We start from the raw sequence: 14694 nt of genomic DNA, 5'->3' as shown, positions 1-14694 counted from the left end.
AGGAATAGGGGCAGAAAGTGAGCCAGCTATCAAAGACACAGAGGTTACTGTACACAAATAACAGCAAAACACAACAATGAACAATTGGAATTCTGTAAAAAGGACATAGAAGCCAACATAGAGGGGCTCTCTCTGACCAAAGATGGAAAACAACTGCAAAATTTGGGCAAAGCCTCTTTGTCTTCCTATATATTTGGAGGATGTTAGGAAAACAGCATATTCTGAAAAAAGGTACTTGGAAATTTTCTTTATAAATACTTTCAGCTAATAAATGTAGGAAGAATAACAGAATTGTGAAATCACCATTTTATACCCCCTAATGAAATGATGATCAACAATGGCTGCTAAAATAATTAGGTAAAAGACTGTCAGGTAAAATTATTACATGAGTGTCAGACTGATACTACTGAAATCCAGTAAGCAATCTAACTGCACTAAAAGAAGGAAAACCAGACAATGTATGTCCCCTGTTTGATATAATAAGAGGAACACTTATGTTATGTATACCTTTGAAGTATTTTGCACTCTAAAACTGCAAGGCTAAACCTGGCCAATCCTCTCTATACAAACATGAGTTTACAGAGAATTCAGTAAGAAAAATCATAATAAACAACACCATAGGGATATAGCTAGCAATATCTAGACTGGAATAATCTAGCAGGGATTAAGAAGCAACCTAGAAATTAAAAACAGATTTGAGAAATGAAAATCAAATGTAATATGTGGACCTTTTGAATCATTTTTTTTTATTCTTTTAGCTTTTATTTAATGAATATAAATTTCCAAAGTACGGCTTATGGATTACAATGGCTTCCCCCCCATAATGTCCCTCCCACCCGCAACCCTCCCCATTCCCACTCCCTCTCCCCTTCCATTCACATGAGGATTCATTTTCGATTCTCTTTATATACAGAAGATCAGTTTAGCATACATTAAGTAAAGATTTCAACAGTTTACTCCCACACAGAAACATAAAGTGAAAAATAATAGATGATTTTTTAAATGATGATGAAATCAGATCAGACCTATTGTCATGTTTAATTCCAGTGAGAGTCAAGTTGGGAATTGATAATTTCTTCTTCTTCTTCTTTTTTTTTTTTTTACAGAAGATCAGCTTGGTCTACATTAAGTAAAGATTTCAACAGTTTGCACCCCCATAGAAACACAAAGTGAAATATACTGTTTGAGTACTCATTATAGCATTAAGTCTCAATGTACAGCACATTAAGGACAAAGATCCTACATGAGGAGTAAGTGCACAGTGACTCCTGTTGTTGACTTTACAAATTGACACTCCTGTTTATGGCATCAGTAATCTCCCTATGCACCAGTCATGAGTTTCCAAGGCTATGGAAGCCCCTTGAGTTCTCCGACTCTTATCTTGTTTAGACAAGCTCATAGTCAAAGTGGAGGTTCTCTCCTCCCTTCAGAGAAAGGTACCTCCTTCTTTGAAGACCTGTTCTTTCCACTGGGATCTCACTCACAGAGATCTTTCATTTAGTTTTTTTTTTGTTTTTGTTTGTTTTTGTTTTTGTTTTTGTTTTTTTGCCAGAGTGTCTTGGCTTTCCATGCCTGAAATACTCTCATGGGCTTTTCAGCCAGATAGGAATGTCTTTAGGGCTGATTCTGAGGCCAGAGTGCTGTTTAGGACATCTGCCATTCTATGGGTCTGCTGAGTATCTCACTTCCCATGTTGGATCACTCTCCCCTTTATTTATTCTATCTTAGTATTAGCAGGTACTAGACTTGTTTATGTGATCCCTTTGACTCTTAGTCCTTTCATTATGATCAATTGTGAACTGAAATTGATCACTTGGAAATTGATCACTTGGACTAGTGAGATGGCATTGGTACATGTCACCTTGAACCCTGATGGGTGACAACTGCCTGAACACCAAAAAGGAAACCTGTTGAAGTGAAATGGACACTATGAGAAACAGTGACTTGATCAGCATAGCTCTGACTGTTAATGAACAACTTAATTCATTATCCCTCTTAGTAGTTTTTTTTGTCTGTTCTACTTAATATGACTGGTTTAATTCTGTAATTAATACACAGTTATTCTTAAGTGTTGAAATTTAACTGAAATGTGATCCCTGTTAAACATAAGAGTGGGAATAAGAGAGGGAAGAGATGTATAATTTGGGACATGCTCAAGCTGACTTGCCCCAAATGGTAGAGTTAGAAACATACCAGGGGACTCCAATTGAATCCTTATTATTAAATAATATTTTGGATACAATTACTCAATGGTTTTATGAGACGATGAGGGAAATTTGAATAACAGTTAAATAGTTGATGATAAAAAACTATTTTGATGTGTGACAATGGTATTGTAGTTTAGAGAAAAAGACATCCAAATGTTTTAGAAATACATACTGAATTGTTTAAAGATGAAATCAGCAGCAAAAGCAAACATTATGTCAAACTAAAAGGTTTCTTACAACAAAAGAGACAGTCAACAGAATGAAGAGACAATCTACAGAATGAGAGAAAATATTTGCTAACTATTCATCTGAAAACAGGTTAATATCAAGAACATATAAGGAAGGGCCAGCGTTGTGGCATAGTGAGTAAAGCCGCCGCCTACAGCGTCAACATTCCATATTAGCGCCAGTTCGAGTCCCAGTTTGCTGCACTTCCGATCCAGCTCTCTGCTGTGGCCTGGGAAAGCAGTGGAAGGTGGCCCAGGTCTTTGGGCCCCTGCACCTGCCTGGGAGACCTGGAAGAAGCTCCTGGCTCCTGGCTTTGGATCTGCCCAATTCTGGCCATTGCGGCCATCTGGGGAGTGAACCAGTAAATGGGAGATTCTCTCTCTCTCTCTCTCTCTGTAATTCTTCCTTCAAATAAATAATTTTTTTAAAATTCTATACCTGTCATTTCATAGATTTTCTTCAGTTCAGAATCTAATTCTGGAGGAGGATTGTATTGTTTTACAGGTGTTATGCTGCCTTCATTCTTTTTTTTAAGATTTATTTATTTATTTGAAAGGCAGAGTTACAGAGAGGCAGAGGCAGAGAGAGAGGTCTTGCATCCACTGGTTCACTCCACAACTGGCTACAACGACCAGAGCTGAGCAGATCCGAAGCCAGAAGCCAGGAGCTTCCTCCAGGTCTCCCACGCGGATGCAGGGGTCCAGGCACTTGGGCCACCTTCCACTGCTTTCCCAGGCCATATTACAGAGCTGGAATGGAAGTGGAGCAGCCAGGACTCAAACCGGTGCCCACACAGGACTCCAGCACCGCAGGTTGCAGCATTACCCACTACACCACAGTGCCGGCCCCAATAAATACATCTTAAAAAATAAAAGAACATATAAGGAACCCAAACAACTCATTAGAAAAAAATATAAAAATCCAATTAGAAAATGGGCAGAAGGCCTGAATAGACATTTCTCAAAAGAATGGTTTTTTTCTCATTAGTATTTGTTGAATTATCTGTTTAGTGGAGGGTTAAGTTTATGATTACAAAATAAACTGAAAGTATGTCATTAAAAAAGTTAAAAGAAAAAATAATAAAGGAAGGAGGAGGGAGGGCAGGAGCATGAGAGGGACGGTAGGTTAGGAGGTATCACTATGCTCCTAAATCTGTATATATGAAATACATGAAATCTGTTTGGCTTATAGAAATTTTTAAAAATTATTTAAAAAAGAAAAAAATGCATACAAATGGCTGAAAGGTATATGAAAAATGCTCAATGTTACTAATCATAATGGAAATTCATTTTAAAACCACAATAAGATATCACCTCATATCTGTTAGGATGATTATTATTTTAAAAATAGCAAATATGGAGGATGTGGAGAAGGGAAATGAAAATTGGTGCAGTCACTATGGAAAACAGTATGAAGATTCATTAAAAAATTAAAAGTAGTTATACCATATGATGCAGGTATTCCATTACTTGGTATTGATCCAAAGAAAATGAAATCAGTATGTTGAAGGGACATCTGTACTTTCATGTTTACTAGAATTATTCACAGTAGCCAAGATACAGAATCAGCCAAAGTATCCAATAACAAATGGATGGATAAAGAAAATTTTGTATATTTCAGTCATAAAATGAATGAATTCCTGTCATCTGGAACAATCTGTGTTAAGTGAATAACCAGATACAGAAACAGAAGTACTGCATGATCTCACTTATATGTGGAATCTAAAAAAGTTGATCTCATAGAAATTAAAAGTAGAAGTGTCATTAGCAGAGGCTGATGTGGGAGAAGGAAAGAAGATTGAAAGAGATTGGTCAATGCCATTGTAATCCAAAACTGTACTTTGGAAATTTATATTTATTAAATAAAAGTTAAAAATGTTATCTCAAAAATAATGAAATATTAAGTTGACAAAATAAAATATGTGGGAGGATTATAAAAAAAAGAAAAAAAGAAATATTTGTGGAAGACAAATATAGCCCCTTTATCTCTCAATGGCTGCAGAGGGTGACTAGAGATCAGACGGAGCAAGGGAAAAGATTGGTGACCAGTGGCTAAATCTAAGCTAGTGACTAGTGGAGGTGTGCGGAGGGGAGAGGAAAAATGTTTCTGGGTTACAATGGTACTTATAGAGGTGAGAGAAAAGGGGAGATCATGACACATGGTGGACTCAGTGTGAGGTTACTTACACCCCCTCTTCTATCTTGGAAGGTCCCGAGGGATCTGGCTAATGCAGACAGCAGAACTTTGGGGATAGCTTAGGGACAGCAAGGCTTACTTGTTGTGGCCCCTTTGTACGCAGCCCCCACTAAACCCTTCGAGTAGTCTCACAAAATCTGAACACCCACTCACAATAAAGCTATTAACTTGACAATGAGACCAAAGTGCAGAATGTTGAAGTGATTGCACTAAAAGCATAGAGTGAGCCCATGTACTGCAATGAAGGTGCTATTTTGGGACAGATTCAAGTGAAGAATCAAGTAATCAATCAGGTCAGCAAACAGTCAATCGGCCTCAGCCATTAAGACAACAAGTCAGTGGCACTGTTATTGACATAGCTATGGTGACTCAGAGACAGGGTGAGGAATAAGGAGTAAGGCCATAGCTTCACTAGTCAATAAAGCACTTTTGGTCTTGACAAAGCAAGTAATTAGGAACAGCTGTGTTTCATTTTTCATCTCCTAAGCAAGAATGACCATCTATACACATTTATCAATGGAAGGGAAAGGCTGAGGGGTGGAAGTTTAAGTAATTCCAGGAACAATGAGGAAAAAGAGGATTACAGGCCCAGAAATTCTGCATGAGCTATTTTTCACAAACTCCAGACCTTAGAAATAAAAGGAAATTAGAAGCAAGTCAGCAGGGAGACCCTGCCATCCGTCTCCTTTCCACAGTTGAAGCATTACCAGTATGGACTCCAAGCTTTATATAATCAAAGGTTATTGCATGTTCAAAATGGAGAGAGAGGTGGGGCTCCATGTCTCCATGAGGCAGGTTTGGGAACATCACTGGCTCTTCACAGTTTCCACCCCTCCAAGTCTCCCCATCCCAGTACACAGAAACTTTTTCAGATCACAAGACTACTGAGGATGAAACCCCTTTCAGTATAGACAAGAAGTTTCTTTGAAGGAAGGGTAATGACATGGAGCTGAAACTTGGCTTGAACCAGATGGTGGAGGCTCCCAATGAGGAATCGGGCCTCAGGCTCAGCACTGGAGAAGTAAAATGGAAAAAATTGAAGCAAAGATTACCCTTCTCCTACCTGTATACCAGAAAAATGACTCCAGTATTGTGTACAAAAGGAAAAGGAGAAGGATGAGTGCAGATGAAAGAAAAGGTTCATTTTACACTCCAGGAAAGAAGAGAAAGAACCAGTTCCAGGACAGAAGCAGTGGGGCTAGAGACAAGGGGGCAGGCACAAGCAATGGTCTGGAGAAGAAAATAAATGACACTTAAGATCAAAGACTGCAATTTCAGTGGGCCTGGAGCTCAGGACAGTGTTGGGAGTGGCATTCAGTGAGGAGAGAAGGATTGGCAGATCAGTCATGGCTGACCCTCAAACCAGGTTAAGGAGTTTGGACATCGTCCTAGTGACTATGAAGACCTATTGGAAATATCTTTTTTTTCTTTTTCCTGAAGAATGACTTAATTCTTTTGTAAAATTCATATGTTCTCTTAATTAGGAAATAAATCAATACAGAAAACTTCAATGAAGAAAATTTTGAATAACTTCAATATCCTAACGATGATTTTTGTTAGGGTAAGCTTCGTTCCAACTGTTCCTTTATGCTCATACTTAGAGATGAGGATGGACAGAAAGGAAAGAGAAACTTTTCAATGATATCCATTTATAGATGCTATCTTGACATAAAAACAAAATATTTTCCTTTAGTTTAGAAAAGTATCTTAACCGTGATTGATCAGGCCCAGGTTGAGGTGGGGGAGAGATATGGGAAGGAGTAAGGTTAGAAGTCAAGGGGTTAGGTGGGAGCCATCATAGTCATCCAGGTGAGAATAGTGACAACTTGAAAGACACAAGGTTAATGGGGTTGAAGGAAGAGGTGGGGAGAAGCTGCATTTCAAGAGCAGCTGCACTAGGACTTGGTTCCTTGTAGGGGAAGATACAAATGAGTCTCCCAGAGATGACTCATCAGTCTCAAATGTTGGTGATTAGGAAATGTTGGTGCCATGATCAAAATAGGGTAAGCAGGAAGAGCAGGTTTGGCAGGGAGTGTTTCTTGGTGTTTGAAGATTCTATGGCAGGTGCATGAAGATGGGAATCTGGTGGATCTCAGATGGGAACAGGCTTGAAGATGGGGACCAAGGATTCACCCACACAGAAGTGAGCACAGAAACTGTGGGAATGTGAGAGATCTCCAGGGGAGAAAGTGTCAAGACACAGAACTGGGCCAAGAACAGAAGCTTAGAAAGTATCTCTGTCAGGAGATGGTAGGAGGAAGAGGAACCAAAGGGAGTCAGTAGGTTTGGGAAGAGGCCAACAGTCCTGTCTCTGGGCTTTGTTCATGAAAATTTTCAGAAGCTTTCCAGGAGACTCAGTTGCAAACTGCTTGGTAAAAGAAGAGAAAACCAAGTTTGCAATGTGAAGCAGGGATAGGAGCTGAGAGGCAAAGTGCTTCATCTAATGAGAGTGGAATTAGAAGCTTTGTCCAGAAGGCTGGCCAAGAAGAGGCCATTGGATTCGTCAGTTGGGATACCTTCAGTCACAGTGGTAAGATGAAGTTCTGGGGAGTACTTTCAGTCAGAGACAGTTGATTGGAAGCTGAATGGAAAGCCGTGATGAAGAATACATGGCTTTGAAGGCAATTGCCACCCTCTAGAAAACAAAGGAATAAATAAGTGGCTACAGGAGACTTACACAAACGTAGGCGTTTTTTCTTAAGTCTGCAAGACATGAGCCAGTATAGGAAAAGAGACTGGGAATTAAGCTTGGGGGTGATGATTCACAAAGATAGGACCTCAGAATAAGACTGCCAGCAGAGAAACATCAGCCTTAAGATCAGAGGAAAGGAGAAACAGCGAAGTAGAAATGATACTGTATCGTCATCATTTCCCACCACCACATTTGAAGTACATGTGCTGTACCAGACATCATACTGAGTGCTCCTCAGGCATTCTTTGAAGTCATTTTCATAAGAACCCATGAGGTAGGTATAATCATTCCCCATATTCCACAGAGGAAATAGATAACATTCAACAAAGATCAAATACCATACGGCCAGCCAGGTAGAGACAGGACAGGACGCAAACCCAGGTCTATGGGACAACAAGGTCTAAGTGCTTACTTTCACATACACTGCCCCATGTTAATGGCCTAGTAAACTCAAAGTAGGAGATATGACCAGCAAACAAGAACAGTCTAGCAGCCTTACCAGGAGTCTGGGAAAACCTAGTCTTCCTACAGTCTCCAGCCTTTCCTCAGGGCCCAGACTCATGGAATTATGATTCATGTTTGACAAATACAAACCTGAAGTCAGTGTTTGTCTCAGCACAGGTATCTAAACCAGCATTCATAATCAGGGATTGTGACACCGAGGTCACACCTAGTTCTTCTAGGATTACGGGTAGGTGTACACAGCTAGCTAGAAATGCCAAAGCCCCATCCCTTACCAACACACAGGGCCAACAATAAGGCTCAGTGGAGTCCTCCGGATCTGGATTTAAGTGCCCTCTCTACTACATATTGGCCATCTGCCCTTCTGTGAATTTCCCAGGTGCTCTACACCTTCAAATCCTCTGGAAACTGAAAATAATACTAGTACCTGCCTCAGAAAATTGCTTTTAAATTCAAATATGATAACCATGTGAGGTGCCTGGCACTGAATGTGTGCTCAATAAAATGCTCATGGCAGTTAATTCTCTTGTGTAGTTGCTGTTTGTGGAGAGAACATGGCTTACAGGCTGACAGTCTGGGCTCTAGTTCCTGGGTGACCACTTAATCACTCTGAGCTGGACAACTTGTTTCACATAGGAGACAATTTCCTCAGTTCTAAATTGGGGATAATTCACAGGTGGGTGTGGAGATGTATTAAGTAGTAGGATGGGTAAATGCTTTGAAAAGTACAAAGTACCGCACAAAGGTTAGTATTTAATTCTACCTTAGCACCACAAGTTCAGCCTTCTGGAGAACCAGGCACAAAGGATGGGAAGAGAGCAAAATAACTAAGTTAATGAATTCCATAAATCAAAACAGAGAAACTTTGGAAGAAGATCAAAACAGATTTTCTACTTCTCTGAAGCAGAGGGAATGAAGATCACCCCACTAACATGGGACAGGGCTGAGTCAGCTTTGGTCTCTGCTTGCCAACAGCTCCTGCAGGTCACTTGCACACCTGACTGGGCCACCAGAGGACCAACAAAGCAGGATTTGAGGGTAACATGCCAGAGAAGCAGAAGGGCACATGTATCTTAGGCATTGGGACTGGGCTGTGAAGGACGAACAGGTGAAGAATGTGGAAGGAGTGGGGGAAGTGTAAGAAATAATAAGAAAAGCCTGCAGAAGAACAGTGGCAGGGAGGGACATGACTTTGAGCAGCAGTGAGTAGATCCACCTGATTGAAGAGAGGGTTTCATGAGGTAGGGGCAGAGAAGGCCAATGAACCTAGAAAAATAAATCAGGGCCAGCTCTGAAAGGGACTCAAAGTGTCTGAGGAGCTTGTACTTCATCCTGATAGCCAGTCTTTTCCAATGGACCTGCCTGGGCCAGCCTCACATGGAGTTCTGAGCAATGTGACTGTTAGCAAAATGTTTTTGATTGATGAGATATACTCCATGGTTGGAACTTCACACTGGCTTGTTATCACCAGAGCAGAAGTGACTACAGCCAACAAGAGTGGCTGGCACATACCATTCAGCTCAGGAAGACATAAATCTGTGCAGATCTGCAGGACCCTGGAAAGACTAAGTTCCTCCTCACCAGACACAGAGTAGTAGGCCAGGAGCACTACAGAAAGAGCATACTATGGATTCTTAATGCTCCACACTTCCCCTTAAATGCTTTTCTCCTCATGTATGGCTTCTCCCTGCAGTGGGTGACTCCACCTGCCTCCTGGTAAGTTCTGCAATCTGGTGCCCTATGTTCACTTGGATGCCTGCATGACCTAGGTAGTCCTTGATTTTGCCAACTTTCAATCATTTCTGTCCTACTCCAGTCACCACAAACAAACATGAGCAGGCAAATCCCTCCCAAAATGTAGAAGCCATCTTAGCAATTTCTCTAGGCACAGGTATTGTGGAGCTGCTCTGTCTGAATAGGTTGGTCCTTTACAAACCTGACAATGACTAATCTGCCAAGTAGTTATTTTTTTTTTGCTTCATTGTTGAAAGATTCATAGCTTTGTTCAGAAAGGTCAGATTCATTGCTCCTAGTCAATTAGAGAACAATTTATTGTCTCTGTTCTTTCTGTGACCTTGAAGACCATGTGTAGAATATCAGCAAGGAGTCAATCTCCAAGGCAAAGTCAGACACACCTAAAACACCCCCAAAAGGCAGAAATTGGGCACATGAGCTACCTGAAGTTCCCCAAATTGGAAATTGGGTGGACTATGGGTCCATCAAATACACTGGGGATTGCCAGTATTTTATGAGCATGAGATTGTGTGGCAGACATTGAGACTCTGTTTTTACTAGAGCATTGTTTTACAATTAAGACAGTCACCAGGTAGTAGATATCAGAGCCTTGATTAGGTCCTTCTAGTAAAAAGAGACTTTTTTTTTTTCTCCATTGAGTAGATTTTTATTTCTGAAAATTTAAGTGGTTAAATATTTTTTTAACTTTTAATTAATGAATATAAATTTCCAAAGTACAGCTTATGGATTACAATGTCTTCCCCTCCCCATAACTTCCCTCCCACCCGCAACCCTCCCATGTCCCTCTCCCTCTCCCCTTCCATTCATATCAAGATTCATCAATTAAGAGACTCTTTTTAGGGATGGCTAAGTGAATAGCATGAATAAGCTTTATTACTCAGTTTTAATTTTACAAATAAATCACTTTATTAATATAGTAGAGCATCGAGATAAACTAGAATGGGATACACAATTAAGACAAGGTTTAGAGAAGCATAAGCCCTCGGAACTTTGAAGAAAGTTATTTGCTGAGTCTAAATTCATTACTCCTAGTATTTTCCTTATCTCTCTTGTTTTAATTCACTAGTGTCTACGTTAGCTTTATACTGAGCTTCCTTTATATGTTTGCCTATCTGTAATCTCAAGCATAGAACTGAAAGAACATCTTGGCCATCTCTCTTCTGACATCACCCTCTCTTTGTCATGAACTGTGATACTGAAAGAATCATACTTTTGGCACTTCTCAAACAGTCATCTAAGATGGACACTAATCATAGACACCATTTGATTCTCATTATAATGTTTCCACCTTTGTTTCCAAGGAAACCAAAAGGGAAAGAAAGACAGCTGTGCATAGGCTGCTTCCCAGCATGAAACACTGTGATTGCCTTTTCCTCAATCAACAGGAAACTTAAGTTCCTTGTCCTCTAAAGACAGATTGTATGGCATTCATAATATATGTTGGATGACCTCTTAGCAATTACCACTCCCCAGACTGTTTTCTGTTAGGATTTGGACTTAAGAAACTGGAATGTTTAAAAAGAGTATTCCAAGACCATAAGTGAATTTCCAAACAGGCACATATAAGTGTTTTTTCCACATGTACTGTGAAATCAAACCCAACATCAGAATCCCCCACTGTAGCTCTAGTCTAATCATCTTATGGGAAATGTCCAATTTTGACTTTTTCCATTGGGGTGGGAACAGTGTCTCAGAGACTTGGGAGTTGCTTGTTCTGTTAGCCCCTGTGGTAGAAAAGGCTTATTTGGATCTGATTAGGAGAAAAGTAATCATTCATTGAGGTTTCTTTTTGTTTTTAGATCAAGGACTAGAGAGAAAACATTAGAGACAGCAAATGTGGATTCAGGGACTAGAGAAGTTCTGAGAAATATGAAAAGTGTGATGATCTTCTTGTGGGATAACAGAGGATGTGATTCTGGGCAGCACTGTGCAGAAGAAAGTGGGGATGAGGAATGAGTTGGAAACCATAGACAAAGAGTGTGTCAGCTTTCAGAACATCACCCAGAAGTGCTAAGTACAAAAAGCCTGTGACTTTCTTATGGCAGGATAAATTAAAATGGGAGCCAGGAATATGATCTTAGGTCATTGCCCCAAATAAAGGAGAGGAAGACAAAGGAGCAAAAAGAGGGGATGTGGAAATGAACAGTAGCTTTAGAGTTCACAGGAAGGAAGAGGAGTATTTTAGCAAAGCCAGATACAAGGACACACCTGGAAGGTTTCATAGAACCCGACGTTCCCTATTTAGCACATTCCTATCTCTGCCTATCTGTACACTGATCTGAAACCCCCTGATACCTTACAATGTCAAATGACATTTCTACTATAACCAACCTGGGGCTCTTGGTTTCAACCAGGACCTCTGGCCACTTTGGACTAGCATGGGTTTTCCAAAAAGCCTACATCTGTACTATGCTTCTGAATCTGTCTCTTTCTGGCCATTCACTCTTTTTTTATGTTTTTTTAACTTTTATTTAATGAATATAAATTTCCAAAGTACGGTTATGGATTACAATGGCTTCCCCCCCATAACGTCCCTCCCACCCGCAACCCTCCCCATTCCCACTCCCTCTCCCCTTCCATTCACATCAAGATTCATTTTCGATTCTCTTTATATACAGAAGATCAGTTTAGCATACATTAAGTAAAGATTTCAACAGTTTGCTCCCACACAGAAACATAAAGTGAAAAATAATAGATGATTTTTTAAATGATGATGAAATCAGATCAGACCTATTGTCATGTTTAATTCCAGTGAGAGTCAAGTTGGGAATTGATAATTTCTTCTTTTTTTTTAACAGAAGATCAGTTTAGTATACATTAAGTAAGCTTTCAACAGTTTGCACCCCCATAGAAACACAAAGTGAAATATACTGTTTGAGTACTAGTTATAGCATTAAGTCTCAATGTACAGCACATTAAGGACAGAGATCCTACATGAGGAGTAAGTGCACAGTGACTCCTGTTGTTGACTTTACCAATTGACACTCCTATCTATGGCATCAGTAGTCTCCCTATGCACCAGTCATGAGTTTCCAAGGCTATGGAAGCCCCTTGAGTTCTCCGACTCTTATCTTGTTTAGACAAGCTCATAGTCAAAGTGGAGGTTCTCTCCTCCCTTCGGAGAAAGGTACCTCCTTCCCTCCTTCTTTGAAGACCTGTTCTTTCCACTGGGATCTCACTCACAGAGATCTTTCATTTAGGTGGTTTGTTTTTTTTTTTTTTTTTTTTTTTTTTTTGCCAGAGTGTCTTGGCTTTCCATGCCTGAAATACTCTCATGGGCTTTTCAGCCAGATCCGAATGCCTTTAGGGCTGATTCTGAGACCAGAGTGCTGTTTAGGACATCCGCCATTCTATGAGTCTGCTGAGTATCTCGCTTCCCATGTTGGATCACTCTCCCCTTTATTTATTCTATCGGTTAGTATTAGCAGGTACTAGACTTGTTTATGTGCTCCCTTTGACTCTTAGTCCTTTCATTATGATCAATTGTGAACTGAAATTGATCACTTGGACTAGTTAGATGGCATTGGTACATGCCACCTTGATGGGATTTTTCAAAAGAGGAAATCCAAATGGCCAACAGGCACATGAAAAAATGTTCAAGATCACTACCAATCAGGGAAATGCAAATCAAAACCACAATGAGGTTTCACCTCACCCTGGTTAGAATGGCTCACATACAGAAATCTACCAACAACAGATGCTGGTGAGGATGTGGGGAAAAAGGGACACTAACCCACTGTTGGTGGGAATGCAAACTGGTCAAGCCACTATGGAAGTCAGTCTGGAGATTCCTCAGAAACCTGAATATAGCCCTACCGTTCGACCCAGCCATCCCACTCCTTGGAATTTACCCAAAGGAATTTAAATTGGCAAACAAAAAAGCGGTCTGCACCCTAATGTTTATTGCAGCACAATTCACAATAGCCAAGACCTGGAACCAATGGTAGACTGGATAAAGAAATTATGGGATATGTACTCTTTAGAATACTATACCGCAGTAAGAAACAACAAAATCCAGTCATTTGCAACAAAATGGAGGAATCTGGAACACATCATGCTGAGTGAATTAAGCCAGTCCCAAAAGGACAAATATGATATGTTCTCCCTGATCAGTGACTACTGACCGAACACCAAAAAGGAAACCTGTTGAAGTGAAATGGACACTATGAGAAACGGTGACTTGATCAGCCATTGCCCTGACTGTTGATGAACAACTTAATATGTTATCCCTCTTAGTATTTGTTTTGTCTGTTCTACTTAATACTACTAGTTTAGTTCTGTAATTAATACACAGTTATTCTTAAGTGTTGAAACTTACCTGAAAAGTGATCCCTGTTAAACATAAGAGTGGGAATAAGAGAGGGAAGGGATGTACAATTTGGGACATGCTCAAACCGACTTGCCCCAAACGGTAGAGTTAGAAACATACCAGGGGATTCCAATTCAATCCCATCAAGGTGGCATGTACCAATGCCATCTCACTAGTCCAAGCTGAAAAGCCCATGAGAGTATTTCAGGCATGGAAAGCCAAGACACTCTGGCAAAAAAAATGACCTAAATGAAAGATCTCCGTGAGTGAGATCCCCCTGGAAAGAACAGGCCATCAAAGAAGGAGGTACCTTTCTCTGAAGGGAGGAGAGAACTTCCACTCTGACTATGACCCTGTCTAAATAAGATAAGAGTCGGTGAACTCAGGGGGCTTCATTAGCCTTGGAAATTTATGACTGGAGCATAGGGAGATTACTGATGCCATAAACAAGAGTGTCAATTTGTAAAGTCAACAACAGGAGTCACTGTGCACTTACTCCACATGTAGGATCTCTGTCCTTAATGTGCTGTACATTGTGACTTCATGCTATAACTAGTACTCAAACAGTATATTTCACTTTGTGTTTCTATGTGAGTGCAAACTGTTGAAATCTTTGCTTAATATATACTAAACGGATTTTCTGTATATAAAGAGAATTGAAAATGAATCTTGATGTGAATGGGAGGAGAGAGGGAGCGGGAAAGGGGAGGGTTGCGGGTGGGAGGGAAGCTATGGGGGGGAAGCCATTGTAATACATAAGCTGTACTTTGGAAATTTATATTCATTAAATAAAAGTTAAAAAAAAAACATTAGAATCTCAGTATCACCTCTCCAATCCCAAGATT

Source organism: Oryctolagus cuniculus, chromosome X (assembly GCF_051225735.1).
Source record: "Oryctolagus cuniculus isolate XC-2025 breed Fujian yellow rabbit chromosome X, ASM5122573v1, whole genome shotgun sequence".
In the NCBI taxonomy this organism is placed as follows: Eukaryota; Metazoa; Chordata; class Mammalia; order Lagomorpha; family Leporidae; genus Oryctolagus; species Oryctolagus cuniculus.
This window is presented reverse-complemented; position numbering follows the sequence as displayed.